Below are 20,143 nucleotides of genomic sequence, written 5' to 3'. Positions count from 1 at the left end.
TTAAGATTTGTTGCATTGTGCACAAATCTCTGAATGTGAAAAGCCTCAGCTACTTAGCGATGAAATTGACCAACTACCTGCCGACCCGATCTCTTCGAGCAGGATCCAAATCTCTCCTTGTCACTCCTTGCTATAATAAAGAGCGCTTGGGAGGAAAAGCTTTCTCCCATGTAGCCCCTACCCTTTATAATGCACTACCGGTGCACCACAGACTCTGTCCGGATTACTTACAGTTTAAAAAACATCTTAAAACCCTACTGTTGTAAGCCTCCTATACATGTGATTGGTAGTAGCAATCCGACAGTGGGGAGATACCCCTAGGGGAGTGATTTAGGCGCTCTGTAAGAAATTAAATGAAATCAAATCAAATCTGTAAGTGGGTGCATGAGTGTCTGAGTGGGTTTGTGAGTGTCTACATGGGAATCTCAGTGGGTGTGTAAGTGGGTGCATGAGTCTGACTTGGTCTGTGAGTGGGGGCATGAGTGTCAGAATGAGGATACATATATATGTATGTGTAGTCACCAAAAAAAACTGTACAGGGACATTAGAGTTAGGAAATAAAATTATAGAATCCAAAAAACTTACAGAAATTCACAGAAAAAAACAAAGGTTACAAGATGTTATGGGATGTAATAGTTAGCTTCTGATCACTGATGACATCATCCACTAATTGTGAGTGGTAAACATGTATACTAATATACTACAAAAGTTAAATTACTATATGTCCCGAGGTGGTTGGGACGTTGGGGTTTGAACTGGGTGCTGTTTGTTCTACAGGTGGAGCTGATGAAAAGAGGAACACAGGCGCCTTCAGTAACGGTTTTAACAAAGGCTTTATTGGGACGTAAGTTTTTTTCATGAAACACAGTCTTTTGAAATGGGACAAAGAAAAGTAATCCTCTTGCGTTGACTCTTTGGCTTCGGGATGTCAGGTGGTCGGGGTCCACACCGGGAGTCGTCTTTTGGTTCCGCTCCGGTACCGGCAAAGGAAAGGAAACGAGGGTCAGGACAAAATAATGTTGTGATACTTTCTCAAGGGTCCGGGAGTGAGGGAATAACCGTCGTGAGCTCGTGCACTACTTAATCTACCCCTAACAGGTGGGGAAAGGAAGTGCTCGTGCAGGGGTGGAGGATAGAGGGCTTTTCTACAGAAACATTCACTGCTGTTTCTTCCGCCCGACCTAACCCGCTACCCGGCCCCGTACCTCTTGGAGCCACGCTCCTCTCGTGGGAACGTGGCGGGGCAAAGCGTGAAACCGTTGGCCTCCTGGCGTGTCGTTCTCCTTCTGCTCCAACTCCTGGAAACTCCCGTCGTCTTCCACTTGTGCCCCCGCTCCTTGGGAAACGCCGTCCGATGAGGATTCTGTCTTTCCGGCTTTTGACGCCGCTACGCCCTCAGGGGGTGGAGACTCGTTACCTGGCTCAGAAGTTTTAAAGGGACCTTCCGAATTACTAATCGGACTCCAGACTGAGTCGTCCTCTTCGGTCCACGAGGCTGGTGTATTCTGTGGGGACAAGGTGCACGGTAAAAGAGGTGTGGCTGTCCACCATTCGGCAGTAGTCTGAGGTTCCGGCCCCCGTGCCCCGTCACACTATACTTTGTGTACTTCTAATGATTGTTATTATTTCTAACATATAATATGTGAGTGGCTATGTGACTGTGTGTATCCACACGTGAGTGAATTGATGAGTGGCAATAGAGGTGTGTTTGTGGCTGTATGAGTGAATAAGTGAGTGTGTGAGTGGATCTATGGATCAGCAGGTGGGTGTGTGAATGGTTGTATGGGTGTTTGAGTGGGTGTATGAGTTGTTGTATAGGGTTGTGAGTGGATGTGTGAGTGGTGATGTGGATGATGTCATCAGTGCAACACCCAGTAGGTAATATATAATTCAAAGTTCCCGGTCCGCTGAGTTGGGACCCTACAGCCATGGTGTGGGTTCTGTTGAGGCACCCGTACAAATAGAATCACACTCCACCCTTCATGGAGACACTCACTCCAGTGCAGGAAAGCAATGATGCAGAAATCCAGTACACAAGTTTATTTCAGTGCCATCAAAACCCCCCAAAAAAACAACGTGTTTCAGCGTCTTGCACGCCATGATCACAGATTGACTTACACAGTGAAAATCCCCATAGAAATAGACAAAGTGGCAACATGAATGATGGGTGGGAGTTCGTACATGCACGTAGTGGCAGGAAATGAAGCAGCCATTTTGTTGTATTGTTGGTCATAGTGAAACACTGCAAGTTGACAAACAATACAGTTTCTCTAAGGAACTAAGAGTGTCTCCAGTCACAACATTGACACAAGTTAAACAGTTTATTCACCATCTGAACTAAATAAACTAAACATATAATTTGTCATATGAATTTTTATTTCAATTTCATGCATCATTTTATACATAATTTTCAAATATTTTAAACATACATTTTCACATAATTTTCTCCTACTATTTTGTGTAATATTTGTGTAATTTACCCCTAAATTAAGAGGCAGCCCACATAGATGCACATTAATCTGTAAAGGTGCAACTGTGAAATAAAATAGGAATGATATAGCCAAATTCAGATAGGCAAGCCAAGCAGCATTGTTAACATCTGTAGAGGCACTTCATTGCCCACAGAGTAAACATGTTATAGCCAAACTCAGCCCCAGTGGGCAGACACACATATCACAAAAATGAGTCTGGTCCATGGAAGTTAGGGGTTACTCCAACTGCAATGAGAAATCATCCAGCAATTAAATTTCACAAAACAGACACTGTTGACAACTCAAATGTTGTGGGTGCGTGACTAAGGCCATATGTTGGATGGTGTGTTCATAAATAGTAAGTGCAAAATGGTAGACATTCACCTAATTGTGCCCAATTGGGAAGATTCCAAACATGGTAAAGTAGGTGTGCAACACACATATACCCAGCCTTCTATATTAGCAGGGAAACTTAATCAGGTGTAAATTGCACCCTATGTGTCCAACTATTCTATGTCAGATACCCAGATCATAGACAAATTGGAAGATAAATGAAAAGAGAAAAGAAGAAATAGCAGAAACATTGTCTTATCTCATCGATTCCCCTGGACAACAGGAGAAGAGAAGGAAGTGACCAAGCCCGACATTCAGAAATACATAGAATTAGGTCCTACAGCTATGCCGCATCGAGACAGCGACCTCAACCTAGTGTAAACATTAAAAAAATAGTTAATTTACAATAACTTTGCTGTGGAGCAGAAGCAGATTGAAAATATACACTTTTCAAATTCTAAGTAAACCGCTAATGTTTATGAAGAGACCACTCAGAAGTCATGGTTAAGATGATAACTGAAAAGGAGAGAAAAATGACTGGGTGTGGGGGGACAAAGGACGGAACCACCCAGTGAGGCCCAGAACTAGCCAGAATACTAGTTAATCCCTCAGATGTACAGATAATTCCTTATTGATTTTGAGACCATCTGAAATTTTGAGTTCAAGAATGTATCTTGATTGCAAACGTCTCAAATTTTGTGTGGGGTTCACCCTTTGGGAGACATGGGCACCCTGTCCATTTTCTTATGGAAAATAGCAAAGTGTCAGGTCACAGGGTACTATTTGGCCAAGTTCTTAATTGTCCGTATGTGCTCCAATCACTCGCTTCTTGACAGGATGGATAGTACCACCCACATAGAGCTTGTGGCATTGGCAGATCAGGGCATACACATAGAAATCAGACTGACAATTAAGAAACGTGTTGGGGAGAAAAATTACTTCACATTCGGGCTGGATTTGCTGGCTTTGCAGTTGGTACATGTGTAAAAGCCTTTATGTCATTTACCCGATTTCGTAATGTTAGAGACAACCTTCTTTCTACTTAATCTGTCTTTCAATGAGACCCCCCTTTCTTGAATGATATTTTCAGACGGTCTTTAATTAGTTCAGAAAGATTTTCCTCAGTGGATAAAATGTTGCTATGCTTGTTTAAAATATTCCTGACTGCCCTAGCTTTGTGATTGAATGTGATAATAAACTTCACCTGTTTTTTTATTTTGATTATTGGGGCTGTACCTTTTGTTAGTAAGATCTCTCTGTTGACATTCTGTGCTTTAGTGAGGGCAGAATTTAACACATTGTCCTTGTAACCCCTTTCTCTGAAGCGAACAATCATGGATTTACAATCAATGTAGAAGGCATCCTGGGTACTGCAATTTCTGCGATCCCGCAGAAATTTTTACTTAAGGGATGCTGTTAATGAGTGATATGGTGGCTGCTTTGCACCTGCAGAAAGATATTTTCTACAGTGCTCTTCCTGAAGTGTTTGAAATGAAATGAAATGAAATGGAAATTGCACTTATATAGCGCGTAACTACCCGGAGGCCTCGCAGTGTTTGGAGGTCTGTTTGTTGCATTCCACCCGACTCTAATGTCCAAAAAGTCTACACTCACATCACTCATAGTCCTCTCAAATCTTTAGTTAACATGATACTCGTTGAGTCTGAAAATGACCTTAGATAGCTGTTCCCTACTACCCTTTGATGTCAGGAATAGGTTGTTGATATATTGTCTCCAAGAATGACATGGCTGTTAAAGTCCTGGATACCTGCAGCTCCCACCACCTCAAGAAGGGGTTGGCGTAATTACGAGCAGAACAGGCGCCCCTTGCTATGCCTTGTACCTGTCCATATAGATTGGTGTTGAACCAGAAGATGTTGTTTTCCAGGTAAAACATGTATCATGATCAGGATCATCTCTGTGTGGAAGAGAAGGGCAAGGATCTTTCCCTAAGAAAATATCTGCATGCTGAGATCCCGTCATTGAGCTCGACACTTGTTAACACGCTACTGACATCAAGAGTGATAAGAAGATTGTCCTCCTCCAAGGAGATATCATAACTACTCCTCAAGAAATCCTTGCTGTCCTAAGTTCGGAGGGGTGGGAGGTGACAAAAGGACAGAGGGAAAAATCAATATATCTAAATGTATTTTCTAGAAGGAACCCATGTGACGACACTATGGGTCTACCCAGGTGGATTGTCGGGAATTTTGTAGATTTTAGAATGTAAGTAGAGGACGGGTATCTTGGGAAACTTGTTTAAAAGAAATTGCTACTCCTTCTATTTTATAAGGTCACAGTCCCTCCACTCAACCAGCATTTCGTAATACTTAGCAATGGAAAAATAAACCTCATCTTTAGAAACCAAAACATAACAATCACCATTGCTAAATTGGTTGAAACCCTCCTTCAGATAAGATGAAGTTGAGAGGACAACATTTCCCTCTTTATCTGAGTGATTGATGACAATGTTGTGGTCCTCCTGTAGGTTTCTAATAGCTGTTCTTTTTTTCTTGTTCAAATTGTCAAATCTGACATTTGGCCAGAGTCTTGAAGTCCCAGACACTAGGGCTTTAAAAGTATTGTTGGCATTGTGAGGAGGGCGGGGGTCGGGTTGAAAATCGACTTGGGTTTGAAGCTGCTCAGTTTACTATGATCCAAGTTGGTCCTCAAATCATCCAGCTCAAGATGCCTATCTCCACTGCTGGTACTGTCTATGTTCAGCTTTGCTAAAGTGCAAAGCAGATCAATATCTTCAATATCAGGATTGCGGAGTGATCTTCTATTACTTGATGTGAAGGATTATTTGCTTCCCTTCAACGCAAACCATTTAAGAAACTTAAGGTTCCTGGTAAAGTGGAGCAGGTCTACCTTGCTACGGACATATTCCAACTCATTGACTGGGCAAAAAAAGAGCCCTAGTCCTAAAACCTTTACCTCGGACGGAGACAGAGCTCGATTAGGGAGATTTACGACATTGTTGGGTAGCATCTTCATTGTCATGTCCACTGGCCTCATGTTGTCATTCCCATGGGGGTTTTGTCAGTAGCATCCTCTCTTTGTCTTCTGTTCCTCTGCCCCTTCCCCCTATACTCCCTTGATCCTCATCCCAGTTTTGCAAGTTCCTTTCTTGTTGAAGCATCCGGTCTTCCTCCCAAAAATATACAGGTCTTGCGGAGTGAGCATCCTGTGGTGCATTGAAGCCACTGTCTGAAACATCACTCTCACTTTTATCACTGGCCGAGCCCGCTGTGTCAGTATAGTTTTCACTCGCTGTGAAGCGGGCAGTGAACCAGATGAAACAATTGCTCTCACCGACAGGGAGTTGCATGTTTAACGGCTCCCTGTCTGTGAGAGGAATATTGGCTTCTGCAGGAGGTGGGAAACCAGCAGAGACCACAGGGGCCCCGAGGCTGCCCCCCGCTATTGTGGTTTAAAAGAACAGAAAGAGGAAAAATAAAGGTGAGAAACGAGCAGAAAGAGGCAGAATATAGGTCAGAAGCTAACAGAAAGAGTGAAAATAAAGGTCAGCAAAATGCAAAAAATAGTGGTCAGAAACTAGCAGAAAGAGGCAAAATAGAGGTCAGAAATGAGCAGCAAGGGGTAGACTAAAGGTGAGAAATGAGCAGAAAGAGGTAGAATAAGGGTCAAAACTAGCAGAAAGAGGCATAATAGAGGTCTGTAATTAGTAGAAGTAGGTCAAATAAAGGTCAGCAGTGTGCAGAAAAAGACAAAAAATGAGCAGATAACAAGCAGAACCTACTTAGGAACGTATGCACCCACTTACAGAATAACTCAGACACTTTCACAGCCCCTCACAGATCTATTTAGACATGCATGCATCCACTCACAGATGAACTCAGAGCACATAAACCCACTCAAAGACCCAGTCTGACACTCCTGCACCAACATACAGAATCACTCAAGCTCTCTCTCACCCACTCAAAGACCTACTCTAAGACTTATGCACCCACTCACAGAACCACTCAGAGATTCACACACCCACTCACAGACCTACTCATAAACGTATGCACTCACTTGCAGACTGATTGACCCTCATGGAGACACTTGCAAATCCACTCAGACACTCACACCCACTCAAACACTCATGCACCCCCTCAGACACCCACTTAGACACTGATGCACACACTCACAGACCCATCAGACAGTGACACACCCACTCACACACCCACTGCGTTACTCCTGCACTCATTCACATACTCACTCTCAAAGGTTACAGTTAGGAAATAACCTTTAAATCCATAGGAATTCACTGTAAAAAACCCAAATGTTACAGGGATGTTATAGTTAGGAAATAGAATTTAAGAAACCTTAGAAATTCACTGAAAACAACCAAAGGATGGAGGGACGTTATAGTTAGGAAATAGATTATATTATAGTTCAGCTCAGATTTCACTCATACAAAACTATAGAAGTTCAGCAGTTATAGTTACCTGAGCTAACTATAACTTATGCCCCGGCAATGCACTGCTTATGACCTCACACATTACATAACTCATAACATAGTCAGTGACATAACTGATGACATCACTGATGAGATCTCAAATGACATCACTGATGACTTCACGGCAGAACCACTCACACACCCACTCATATCACCCTACAACCTCTGATAAACCCTCTCACTCACACAACTACTAACATACTCTCATAAGTCTAAAAACGCCAATAAATTTCAGCACAAAAATTGGAGTGACTACACACATGTATTCACTTGAAAAAAACACAGTTAAAAACTGAGTTACGGTTCTGGCTGAAACACGGGAAATCACAGAAATTCACCAGTTATAGTTATGAACATATACGCCACATACCGTAACACACAACACCCACCATGTTGTTCTCATTTTAACAGTTTTTATGTATCTTTGTCATTGGAAAAAAAAATTGTGTTTGCATGGGAAATGGAGGCGGGCACAGTGATTCCAGAAGAACTCATAGGGCCTCATTTAGAAGGTTTTGCCAAAAGGCAGGCCTCAGGCCTTCCTGTTGCACTGAATATAAGAAGGGCAACCCCTGGTAGGATGGGGCAGGTAAACAGAGTAAATCAAGAACACCTAAAGCAGAAAAACTTTCCCTGCCCCGTACTATCAAGCAAGGCCCCAGAAAAGGATCCTTAGATTAATCAACTATCAACGGAGCAGATCAAGGGTAAAAAATAACATAGTCACATCAGGTTTTGCAAAAACATATAGCAATTTATTTACTTTTAAAAAAGCATTTCATCATTTTATGAATACAAAAAATATATAGTGATCATAACATTCCTAATTCATAAGTCACAATCAAACCATCATACACTCTTAGGATTCATCAAGGCGTTGTTCGTGTGGGGGCAGCTAGACTGTATCTACCCCTTCCCCCCTGTTGATTTCTTTCGCTTTGTCGTCTGACCATCCTGTGGCTGTTTTGTACAATTTTTAACATTAGCTTAGTTGTGAAAGTGTGTGGGTGATGTGTGAGTCATTATGATGAATCCTGGGAGTGTATGATGGTGTGATTGTGCTTTATGAATTAGGAATGTGGGACTTGATTTATGGATTGTTCGCCTTATTAAATTACGGAATGTTATGATCAGTACATATTTTTTTGTATTTATAAAATGATGAAATGCTTGTTTAAAAATAAATAAAATTGCTATATGTTTTTGCAAAACCTGATGTGACTATGTAGTTTTTGCCCTTGATCTGCTCCGTTGATAGTTGATTAATCGAAGGATCCTTTTCTAGGGCCTTGCTTGATAGTACGGGCAGGGAGAGTTTTTCTGCTTTAGGTCTTCCTGTTGTACTGCCCTATGGCAAAAGAAAAGGGCATGCATGCGCCATATCTATCAGATACAGTGCATTCCTATCCTTTCAACCTGCACCGGCACACAATGGGCTGCCTGTGCACCAATGCATGCACCTCTGCATCATGTAGCAAAGGTGACTGTATTGCGGGGATGATTTTTTTGTGCAGGAAGGGACACCTGCCTGCACAAAACAATATCAAGAGTTTTTTCCTCTTTCTATGTGTGCTGCAGAATGCACCACAAATAGAAAAGGGAAAAACAAGGAGAAATAAAGATATTTCTCCTTGTTGTGCCTCCCTTACGCCTTCCCTGGGGCGGCAATAGTTTTTGGTGCTGATTCACATTTATGATTTCTCGTAATTCTGGGGCAGTGTCAAAAAGCCATGGATGTTGCTGGGAGCACACCCCACCAACACCCACTGCACACCCCTTTAACACAGAAAACTGTGTTTTAGGGAGCAATATTTATGAGGGAGCATTAAGCCAAAGAAATTGGCTTAGTGCTGCCTTGTAAATATAGAGCAGGCTCCTGCGCATGGAGGGTTACAAAAAGTGATGTTCCGGTGGCGCAAGGGGTGTCATAAATGAGGCCCATAGTTTATATCACTGAGCCAAAATGGGATTTGCATAGAGACTGGTATTTAAAGGCATTCCATCAGGGGCTTAGAATCAGTTTATTTTTCAGGCGGGGCACTGTAATTTCTTTTACCTTTGAACATCATGTTCTCAATTTCATGGTTTCTTTTTAGATTTCAGAATCCAAACCCCAAGATAGTGCATTTGGCGCTGTTGTGATTTCTTAATAACAGCGAAGCTGGTGCTTTAAATAAGATGTAATATACTCTTTCAGACACAGCCTTTCTTAGGTCACTTTGCTCTCTTCTAATCTTAGCTTTTATGTGTTTTGAATGATCAACATTTTACAATTCGTACAGGCTGTTAAGGTAGCGATGTGTGCCTGGCAGCAGGTCAGTTTGACTTCACCTTCTAAATCCACCTATGAGTGCTCTAAAGTCGCACTCCTCATCATGACAGCATATTTGTGAGACACCAATTCATTGGAGGGAGCTGCAGATGTATTCACAGTAAAGTTAATCTCTCTCACAAGGCTTCATCTGCTTAAGAACTGTTTTTCATGAAAAGTAACTGTTTCACTTATAAAATCACTGAGGAACCGAAGGGGGTATGCATAGCTACAATATGTGCATGAAAAGATTGATTAATTGTAGAGCAATTTGAAATTCGCCAAAAGCAAGCATTACATAAACATATATTTGTGAATAATGAGGTCGGGGTGTAATGTTTTATGAAAGCACGCATTCGCAAAAACTAGGCATTGACCTTTCTGTGCTTTTCACACGACGATTAAAACAGGAATTATCATCTTTGGAAATTTTAATGGGTCATTCCAGAGGATGTCATTTAGGTGTGAGCTCTTCCTTGCAACCCTGGCACTTTCCGTGTGAGGCCAGAGCTCTGTTTACCAGCTCTATTTAGCTCTGTGTACAAAGACCAGGCAGCCCTTCTTTGTGCATCACTGAGAGGAACACTATCAGTAACAGTATCCTTTTGACCTAGAGATGCCAGGAGGAAGCTGTGTATTACTTAAAACACAAAGGGGCATATTACCAAGAATAAGCAATAATTATCGCTAAGCTTGGTTTGCGGCTATAATTTTATCGCCGTGCTTCTACTATTTTTATTGCTTAGAAACCTTGCTGTCATCAAGGTTTATCTCCTAAGCGATAAAAATCGGCCGAAATGCATGAATATCGCTGCAAAGTCAGCGATATTCATGCATTACCGAGCTAATGTTCTTAGCCATGTTATCCACCTACCATTGGATAACATGGCTAAGAACTGTTCTGGGCAGGCGTTAGCTTTTGGAGATATTCGCGCTTAGTGCGAATATTTCCAAAAGTAGTTAATAGGAGATAGCGATATTAGCGACTGTTTCCAGTCGCTAACATCTTGGCACGCCCACTTTGCATGTCATTAGCGATAATTATCGCTGACATGCAAAGTGGGCCCCAAGATGATCGCTATCTCCTACTAGCTGTCGCTACGCCTGCCTTGCTAATAGGCGATAGCGACGTTAGCGACTGCTTACAGTCGCTAACAGGTTGGGTACGCCCACTTTGCATGTCATTAGTGATAAATATCTCTGACATGCAAAGCGGGCCCCAAACTGCTCGCTATCGCCTACAAGCTGTCGCTAACTGTTGTTAGCGACAGCTTGCTAATAGGGCGATACAATTATCGCCACTTAGTGGCCGAAAACAGCCGCTAAAGCAGCGATAATGACATATCGCCCACCTTGGTAATATGCCCCTGCGGTTTCCAGGCTCTCGTGGAATGCGCTTTTGGCCCATTGTGTTAAATAATATAACAATTATGGTTTGAAAGACACAATCATCCCAGTAATCCCGCTTTTCACATCTGAAGTAAAAGTGACATGAGAGATTTCTCCTTTTTTTGATGAGTTGGTGGAAAAAGTAATTGGTGCAGGGTATGACGACAGGGGGTATAAGCAAGCAATGGCATAAGGAAAGTGTTTATTCAGATCAATTTGACAACCTATGTAATTGATTTTAACCCCTTCCGCACTGCACTTATTCTCCCTACTGTGCTGGTGAATTCGAGAATGGGCGAGATTCGGACGGCCCCTGGCCATCCTCCACACACGCCCACCGTCACGTGGGACCACCGGGTGTTGAAGGTGAGCCCATAATTCTATCGATGCCCAGGCTGCTGGCGCAAACCGCCTCTTAGTTCCCATCCTGAATGGTTACCAAAATAAAGAGACGGGCACTGGGAGCAGGAATCAAGAACGGAGTTTATTTCTCATGAGGAGAGCCAGTCATTTCGGACACGAAACACAGTGTCTTTCGGGAGGTGCTCTAACAAGTGAGCGTGAGACTCCGGCTTTTATACATTTGCAGAACATTTGATGATACAATCAAGTCAGTGTGTCGCAAAAGGAAAACATTCCTATAATCCTCGTGATGATCCTACTCCACATACGTTCACAATGGGGACCCTTGACCTGCTGATAAGAGGGCAGGGCGATCGTGCAGCTGAGTGTGTCGTAGGGTGTGTGCGCCTGATCATAGCCCAGGGGGTGGGGTGGCTAGGCATACAATAAGGGCAGTAAATGGTATCTCCTGGCTTAGGCGATGGCCTCGGACATGTGTGGTCAGCCGAACTCGGGGGAAGGGGTCATCAAAGGAGTGGTATTCATGCCTACGTGGACAATCGAGCGCGGAGGGAGGGCTCGTCAATAGAGGGGCATTCATGGAAGGGAAGGAGGTGCTGGTCAGGCGCGGCCGTGATTCTCAAGGACAGGGCTTTGCGAAAGAAGAGGGTTTATGACTTGCTCATATGAGGAGAAGGAGGGGGGGGGTCAGGGTGCATGCGGGGCCAGAGTCGCGCAGAGAGAGAGAGAGAGAGAGAGATCTTATGACCTGTATATGAGAGAACAGGGGCAGTCAGATACAACTGGGGGGCTATGTCAGCTGAGGCGAAGGATGCCTCTTCAAGAGGGAAATGGGGGGGGGGTGCCTGGGTCAAGCAGGAGAGTTGCCTTTCATAGCAGGGTCGCGCAGAGTGCTGGGTTTCATGGTCTATGTATGTGAGAGTGGGAGAGGGGGGGGTGTGCTCAAATGCGCGCAGGAGGGAAGCCAGTGATTCTAATGAGTGGGCAAGAGGCCAAGGTGCCTAAAATGGCTATCATGTACACATGGGTACAGGCCTTTGCGGGCTGAGGGATGCAGTCAATGCGTTACATTATTTCACGGTGCGTGCAGGGAGGGGAGTGGGAAAAGGGAAATGAACGTTGCCTATGTACATCAATACTTCGTATTTTCCACAGTCGCCCCTTTTTACATAGCAAAGTTCATTTTTACAGTCGATGAAGGTACATATAAACAGGTGCGATCGAAGAATTTGCATTTGTCAATACTAACATATGTCATACAATCATGGACAGTTGATGTATTTGGCAGAACGCAGCACATAGGGGATGGCATTTGTCGAGTTCCTATCATTTCAAATCACTACATAGCATAAATTTTTCTGACTTAAAAAAAAAAAAATGTGACCAATGAACATTTTGACCAAGTAGTCAAGGGAGGAATTCAGTTCAATACGCAAGATCTCTTCGTCACAGTGTCTTTTATCAGTGAGCCATCACTGGTAGGCTCTAGTCCATGTCCTTTCGTTGGCGCTGTTGAGCACCCGCGGTGGAGCTATAGGTCCAGCTCGGTTCTATCCTTGCGCGTTGCAGGGTGCGGTCAGTCCTCTGCTGTTAGACCACAGTCCTGTTCCCTAACCAATCCTTTGAGTGGCGCCTTAAGCTCGGCACCTATATTTCCGTGGTGTAACCCCATTTCCATCTAGATGCTGTTCTTCCTTTCAGCAGAGAGTCGCATGGAAAAGAGGGTGTGCTGTTTCGTTAGTCGATGGGAGTGAGAGGGCGGAGTGGGGGCAGATTTTCCCGGGACACACCAAAGGGACCAAGGGAGCAATGGGTAACAAGCAAGCAGGCCCATCAATCGGGCTTGAAAAGATGGACGGAGGCTCCAGGCACACGTGCGTTGGCGGACAGAGAGCTTCAGGACAGTCCTTCATTCTTTCTTTTATCGCCTTTGAGAGTGCTGCCTCGTTCCGTTTCTTGTTGTCCTGCGGCTCCACCTTTGGTTGAGGTCGCATGTGTCTCATGATCTGCAGCCACGCTGTGCGTCACATCCGGCCCTTCTCCTCCGGTGATTGAGTATCTTTAAATGGGTAAAAACAAGTTTTAGAGAACTGGCAGGAGAAGAGATTTTTACATATGAATTCCACTCGCAATCCTAGCACCTGGCGTTATGCTCATTGGTCATAGTCAGAAGTCTATTACCATGAAGTAAGTAGGTGGGTATTTCTACTGCGTTCGCACCAAGTCTAATCGGCGTTCGTTCATGACATATATGGACAGAGGTCGGACTCCTATTACCTGCGTATTTCAACAAAAACCCCAAGATTGTCAACATTCAGGAGAGACCCGTCCTTCTAATTCGAGCCTTAACAGTCTTACATTTCCCTTTAGAGCTGGCTAACTCTTTAAAACAAAAGCGGGGGTGCAATCATTGAAAGACAGAGCCAAACATGTTTTTCTCGAGGGGCGGCAGTTACTCATGGTCATCAGATATCTATATATATATCGGGAACAGTAGCTGGGGTCGATCAAGTGGGGCGGGGGACGCTTCGGGCATTCGTGCTTGGGTGCAAAGGGGTGGGGCAATCTGGGCATTGGGGGTCAATCTGGACCTTGGCGCTTGTCTCTAACAATAAAAATTAGGATGCCATTGACATATAGTTCCCCTATAAAAGGCCAAATTGGGGGACCTTAGCCGTCTTACCTGTCCTTTCCTTCTCAGCCAATTCAAGTTCATTCATTTTGCAGAAAGGAGAGGTAGTAACATGGCGAGATACAGTCAATTTAGTTTCGGTCAATTTCGCTGAACACCTTCGTGTTCAATATGTATCAAATCAGACTGGTGCCTGTGGGGCACAAATTTACCAAAAAGAGGGAGAGGAAATAGGGAGACTCTCATAGGGAGGGAGAGTCGTCCGCAATCTAAACGAGCCATTCGGTACACGTATGACATGTAGAGAGAGAGAGAAAGAAGGGTGGAGAGAGATAGAGAGAGACGTGTACGAAAATAGGTCATTTAGTGCGCTCACAATACAGAACCGCAAAGGTCGGGTAACATGCAGATATAGACAGAGGGGAGACATATATTCGTGCGTTACATACACACAAACTCGGACAGGGAAGACAGCACATGTATTACACATATACAAGACATTCACAACAAGACAGAAAACAATTGTTAGTCTTACAACATCTGTTTTTATATATATCCTACGTATCTTTACTATCCTATTGATCTACGTGCTTAGCTCTTTCTGCCCTTCCCCCCTTTTCCTTCTCGTTTGTCACGCCTGCGAGCGTTCCCAATTACCAATACTCACACCTCCGTTTAGTTGATCGGAAATTAACCTGGTCGTGCTAGTTACCCATGGTTGGATCTTAAACCATTTTTCTGTTCCCTCCTTTGGTGGGAAGTTCTCCAGGCTGAGGCAACGGCAAGTATTGATCGGGAAAACAGTCGGACAGCTTGGCTATATCTGTAAGAGTGTGAGAAAGGGGGCAGTGCATTTTGAACATCGGCAACATTTCTAACTTCCTAGGCGAGTGGTGCCGTGGCAACCCTTACCCGTACAATTTTTCTTTGTCCTTTCCCTACCTAGCCAAAACGTCCAGTTATTTCATTTAACGCATCGTCTCTAGTCAATTTTATTTTTGTCATTCAGTACCTGTCCAGTCTCTATGTCAGTCCATCCTCCCATTGCTATGCTCTAAGGAGGAACAGTCATGTTTAAGTCTACGTCTTTTAAAAACTTTTATTTGTCCTAAGGACCATGCTCACATTCCCCTTCTCCCCCTCTCGTCGGCGGTTCGGTCGTCGTCCATCCATACATCAGCCAGTGTTCCGACGTGACCTGCAGAAGGGAGGAAAAAGAAGGGGTGGGGGGGGCAACATTCAAAACCTCATCAACGTGCAGTAATCCGGAAACGCTTTACCTACCACATACTCGACCTATTTTCACGTAGTGCATTTCCCTACCATCACGGCGTTTAAGCCCAGATGGACCAGAAAGGTCAGACAGATAATCATTGACGATCTGTGCGACATGAGCTACTTGGTCGTAACCTCTTTTGATCGGGTACAAGGGTGGCGGTCAGGTGGCATTTCTGTGGTGTCGTTTTTAGGGCTTCTAAAGCACCTTTCCGGCTGCCTGTCACACATAGTGTGGTTGCTAAATATCGGGTCCTTTTTAACCTTTAGCCTTCATCATACTTTCTCGTTGCTCATAGTAGTAATTCATTCAAAACACATTAATGCAATCCGCTACAACGATGCTTTCGTTTCCAAAATACCTTTAATAAAGAGGGTTGACACATAAATACAGGCCTACAACCCGGTGGGCTAGCCACGGAGCAGATTGGAACTGTACATGGGAAGAACGAAGCTGGTGGCAGTTCATTGTATAAAGTGCGGCAGTGCAATAAAATCATATTAAACTCCCCTACAGAGCAAGCATGATGCATGTCAGTAATTCATTTTTAATACATTCATAAATACATCATCCAATAATTCATTCATTACCTTAAATTACACCAATTCATTTTCCAACTCATAAACAGTACCCACCCTTAAGTCAATTCATTGTCCAAGCACATACTCAATATCCTTCATATCTACTTTCATTATCCAAACGTTATATATATATCTCGGGGCAAAAAGCTTGCGCAATCAGGGTGCAACAAAGTTCATTAAAAACGTCACATTTTGTGTCGGCGCCATTTTGGGTGGGGTCAGGCAAGTTCTAGCACAGTCAGAGTGTCTCTAGTCTCGTAAGGTTGGCCCAGAACTTTCCATTGGCAGTTCAGAAAGTCTCGTGCAATGTGGTTAACAGTCTAACAATATGGACCATGAGTCAAAGAGTGGGAAGGGCGGCAACAATTTTCCTACCGGGTCATTCTGGTGTTCCTCCGGAACTGAACAAGCCTGTGCCGTGGCGGCATCTTAGCCATTTCCGATCCGAGTCTGGTGCCGGCAGGAGTAGCACCGATGTCGTGGTTCCCAGTGAAGGGGGCGGGGGCACCCATGCAGAGGGTCGGGGGCCCCCCGGCTCTTATAGAATCTTCAAGGTCGAGGAGAGGCGATATGGAGCGTGTGCCCGTCCTGGGCAGAAGACCTCTTTTTGATGTTGACCCTTAAGCGAAGAGTGTTGGGGTGTCGCTGGAAGCCTCCACCTGGAGGGAGGTGGGGGAGGGTCGTTCGCGGCACCTCCCCCTTCCAGCGACCCCGCGCCGTTCCCCGGCTCCATCGTTTTCGACATCGGCCGTGCCAGCCATTGATGATGGGGGGGGGTGGTCGGCGGCTGAGGCAAGACAGTCCCCCCCCTCCCTTTTTGACATGTGGCGGGACTATCTGATTCTCCAGGGAGCCCGAAAATGTGGCAGGACCGCCTGTACCTATGAAGGCGGCGGCAGGCGGCGAATTTGGCATCTGGCGGGACTACTTGATTTGCCGCCGTTCTTGCCTTGGCTTCGGCTCTGGACCAGCAGGCGATGGCATGCGGCGAATTTGAAATGTGGCGGGACTACTTGATTCGCCGCCGTTCTCGCCTTGGCGTCGGCCTTTGGCAAAAGCCGGATCGGGTGAGAGAGAGGGGTGGTCGGTGACCGAGGCAAGACAGCCCCCTCTCTCCCCGCGGCCTGCAGGGCGGCAGAAGGGAGAAGACGGAGATGTCCTTGTCATCCTTTTTGGACCGCCTGCCCAACATCGTCTCCTTCTGACCGTGGGCAGGCGAGTCCCTCGTGCCTCCAGGCCTCGCCTTCCGGATGGGCGTGACCGCGGACCTGTTGCACCTCGGGAGCTTCCGGAATGGGGGTAGGTACCTATTGAGTTGTTTCTATTTCATGTGACCGTTATTTGGGCGGGGCGGGCAATGAGGCAGACATGTTGGGAACAGGAACAGGCAGTGAAGCCTAGCTACCTCGTGGCTATGTTCTGATATCGAATCTTTTCGCCATTTTACATTTCTTATTACGAACTACTTCTAATGTTTCTTATTTTTGGTGAAGTCAAAAGCTCATCAGGGGGTTACTGACTTAGCCTGATTTCTTTTTATTTTTCTTTCTCTTCCTTAGCGTGTTTCGAGCTAAAGCTTTCTGTTAGTAGGGAACGGTGATCACTTCATATTTTTATGTGTCCTTTTCACTAGGGGGGTACATCTGGACGGACCAGACGAGTCCCCTCCAATAAATGGTCCGGGGTGGAACGAGATTATCGATCAAAAGGGGAACATATATTCCTTCATTAGGGTATCATCCTGGACAGACCGAGCGATGTACTTCCACTTACTAGGGTAGCCTCCTGGACGGACCAGTCGGTCTATTTCTATTAAATGGCCCATGAGTAGAGAGCATATGTCCTCCATAAGAGTAGTCTCCTGGGCGGACCATGCGAGCTACCCCACAATAACCAACCAGTGGGGAGTGGGTAGGACTGACGAATTCACAAAGGGGCATAACCTACCCTTTTCTACTTGCAAAGACTAGACAGAGTGTTTCTATTTCACGTTGTTTGCAAATAGAAAATACCTCAAACGAAACAATTCCTGGAACAACAATGTCCAGGCAACCAACCAATCAGTGGGGAGAAAAACAGGCATGACGGATTACAACGGGGACAAATGTCTGCATTACCTGCCCTTCGCTATCCAAAAAGGAAGACAGAATATTTCTACTCGTCTCAGTTTGTAGACAGGGAAGATCTCAAAGAGCAACAATCGATTATTAATCGACTTCAAACAATCAGTGGGGAGAAAAGTAGGCATGACGGATTACAACGGGGACAAAAGTCTGCATTACCTACCCTTCTCTATCTGCAAAGAGGGACGACGTTCCTATTCGCCGCTGTTTGCAAACAGAGAATGTCTCGTTCTCAAAAGAGAACCAATATGTCAAGTAGCCCTAAAAGCTAAATGAACCAATACCAACCAATGCCAGTATACAAATACCGGTTTTCAATACAAACAATCAATCAATCAGGTGGACAGAGCCACCCTACCAATCAGGCGTAAAAACACCCTACTTAATCTTACCCGGACCGGACCATACGGACAGTTCTTCGACTCCCTCCTCCAGCGCCCGATCGTTCTCTTACTCCATGTAGCATTCCTGTGGGATTCCAGTCAGGACAATAGGTCACTCAAGAGAGGTCCGTTCAGAATTGGTGAAGTTCTGTCGATCGGCAGCCGGGCTAGGGCCCTCTCAAGGCAGGTATACTCGGATCATTTTAGACGTTCACTTCTTCGTCTGGATCTCTCTTACCGAACCCTATGTCACTGATGGACCCCGCATTGGGACGCCAATTGTTGAAGGTGAGCCCATAATTCTATCGATGCCCAGGCTGCTGGCGCAAACCGCCTCTTAGTTCCCATCCTGAATAGTTACCAAAATAAAGAGACGGGCGCTGGGAGCAGGAATCAAGAACGGAGTTTATTTCTCATGAGGAGAGCCAGTCATTTCGGACACGAAACACAGTGTCTTTCGGGAGGTGCTCTAACAAGTGAGCGTGAGACTCCGGCTTTTATACATTTGCAGAACATTTGATGATACAATCAAGTCAGTGTGTCGCAAAAGGAAAACATTCCTATAATCCTCGTGATGATCCTACTCCACATACGTTCACAATGGGGACCCTTGACCTGCTGATAAGAGGGCAGGGCGATCGTGCAGCTGAGTGTGTCGTAGGGTGTGTGCGCCTGATCATAGCCCAGGGGGTGGGGTGGCTAGGCATACAATAAGGGCAGTAAATGGTATCTCCTGGCTTAGGCGATGGCCTCGGACATGTGTGGTCAGCCGAACTCGGGGGAAGGGGTCATCAAAGGAGTGGTATTCATGCCTACGTGGACAATCGAGCGCGGAGGGAGGGCTCGTCAATAGAGGGGCATTCATGGAAGGGAAGGAGGTGCTGGTCAGGCGCGGCCGTGATTCTCAAGGACAGGGCTTTGCGAAAGAAGAGGGTTTATGACTTGCTCTTATGAGGAGAAGGAGGGGGGGGGTCAGGGTGCATGCGGGGCCAGAGTCGCGCAGAGAGAGAGAGAGAGAGAGAGATCTTATGACCTGTATATGAGAGAACAGGGGCAGTCAGATACAACTGGGGGGCTATGTCAGCTGAGGCGAAGGATGCCTCTTCAAGAGGGAAATGGGGGGGGGGGTGCCTGGGTCAAGCAGGAGAGTTGCCTTTCATAGCAGGGTCGCGCAGAGTGCTGGGTTTCATGGTCTATGTATGTGAGAGTGGGAGAGGGGGGGGTGTGCTCAAATGCGCGCAGGAGGGAAGCCAGTGATTCTAATGAGTGGGCAAGAGGCCAAGGTGCCTAAAATGGCTATCATGTACACATGGGTACAGGCCTTTGCGGGCTGAGGGATGCAGTCAATGCGTTACATTATTTCACGGTGCGTGCAGGGAGGGGAGTGGGAAAAGGGAAATGAACGTTGCCTATGTACATCAATACTTCGTATTTTCCACACGGGGGCCGTCCGCAGCACCAAAGGGGTTAACGGTTTTTATGTTTTTACATATAAATATGATCCAAATTGAAGTGCATGAGCAGAACATGTGGGCAGTAGTTCAGGAATATGAGGAAATGCTGTGGGTCCGGACTGAAGCAACCCCAGACAACCCTCTCTTGTCCGTGGTGAAAAAAACATGGGTTGCTGCCTCTGAAGCTCTCCCTGGTGAGCACTAGGGCTGCGAGCTACTCGAAATTAGTTTAAAACTTACTGCTGCATTGAAAACTGCTCAAACTTGATTTTAATAGCGTTTTTTAACTTGTGTGAAATATCGAGCTGGGGGTACGATTTCTTCTTTCAGTGTAAAGGGAATTTATGTGAGGCACACTGACA

This window comes from Lissotriton vulgaris, chromosome 5 (genome assembly GCF_964263255.1).
Source record: "Lissotriton vulgaris chromosome 5, aLisVul1.2, whole genome shotgun sequence".
Taxonomy (NCBI): domain Eukaryota; kingdom Metazoa; phylum Chordata; class Amphibia; order Caudata; family Salamandridae; genus Lissotriton; species Lissotriton vulgaris.
Note: the sequence above shows the minus strand (reverse complement) of the source record.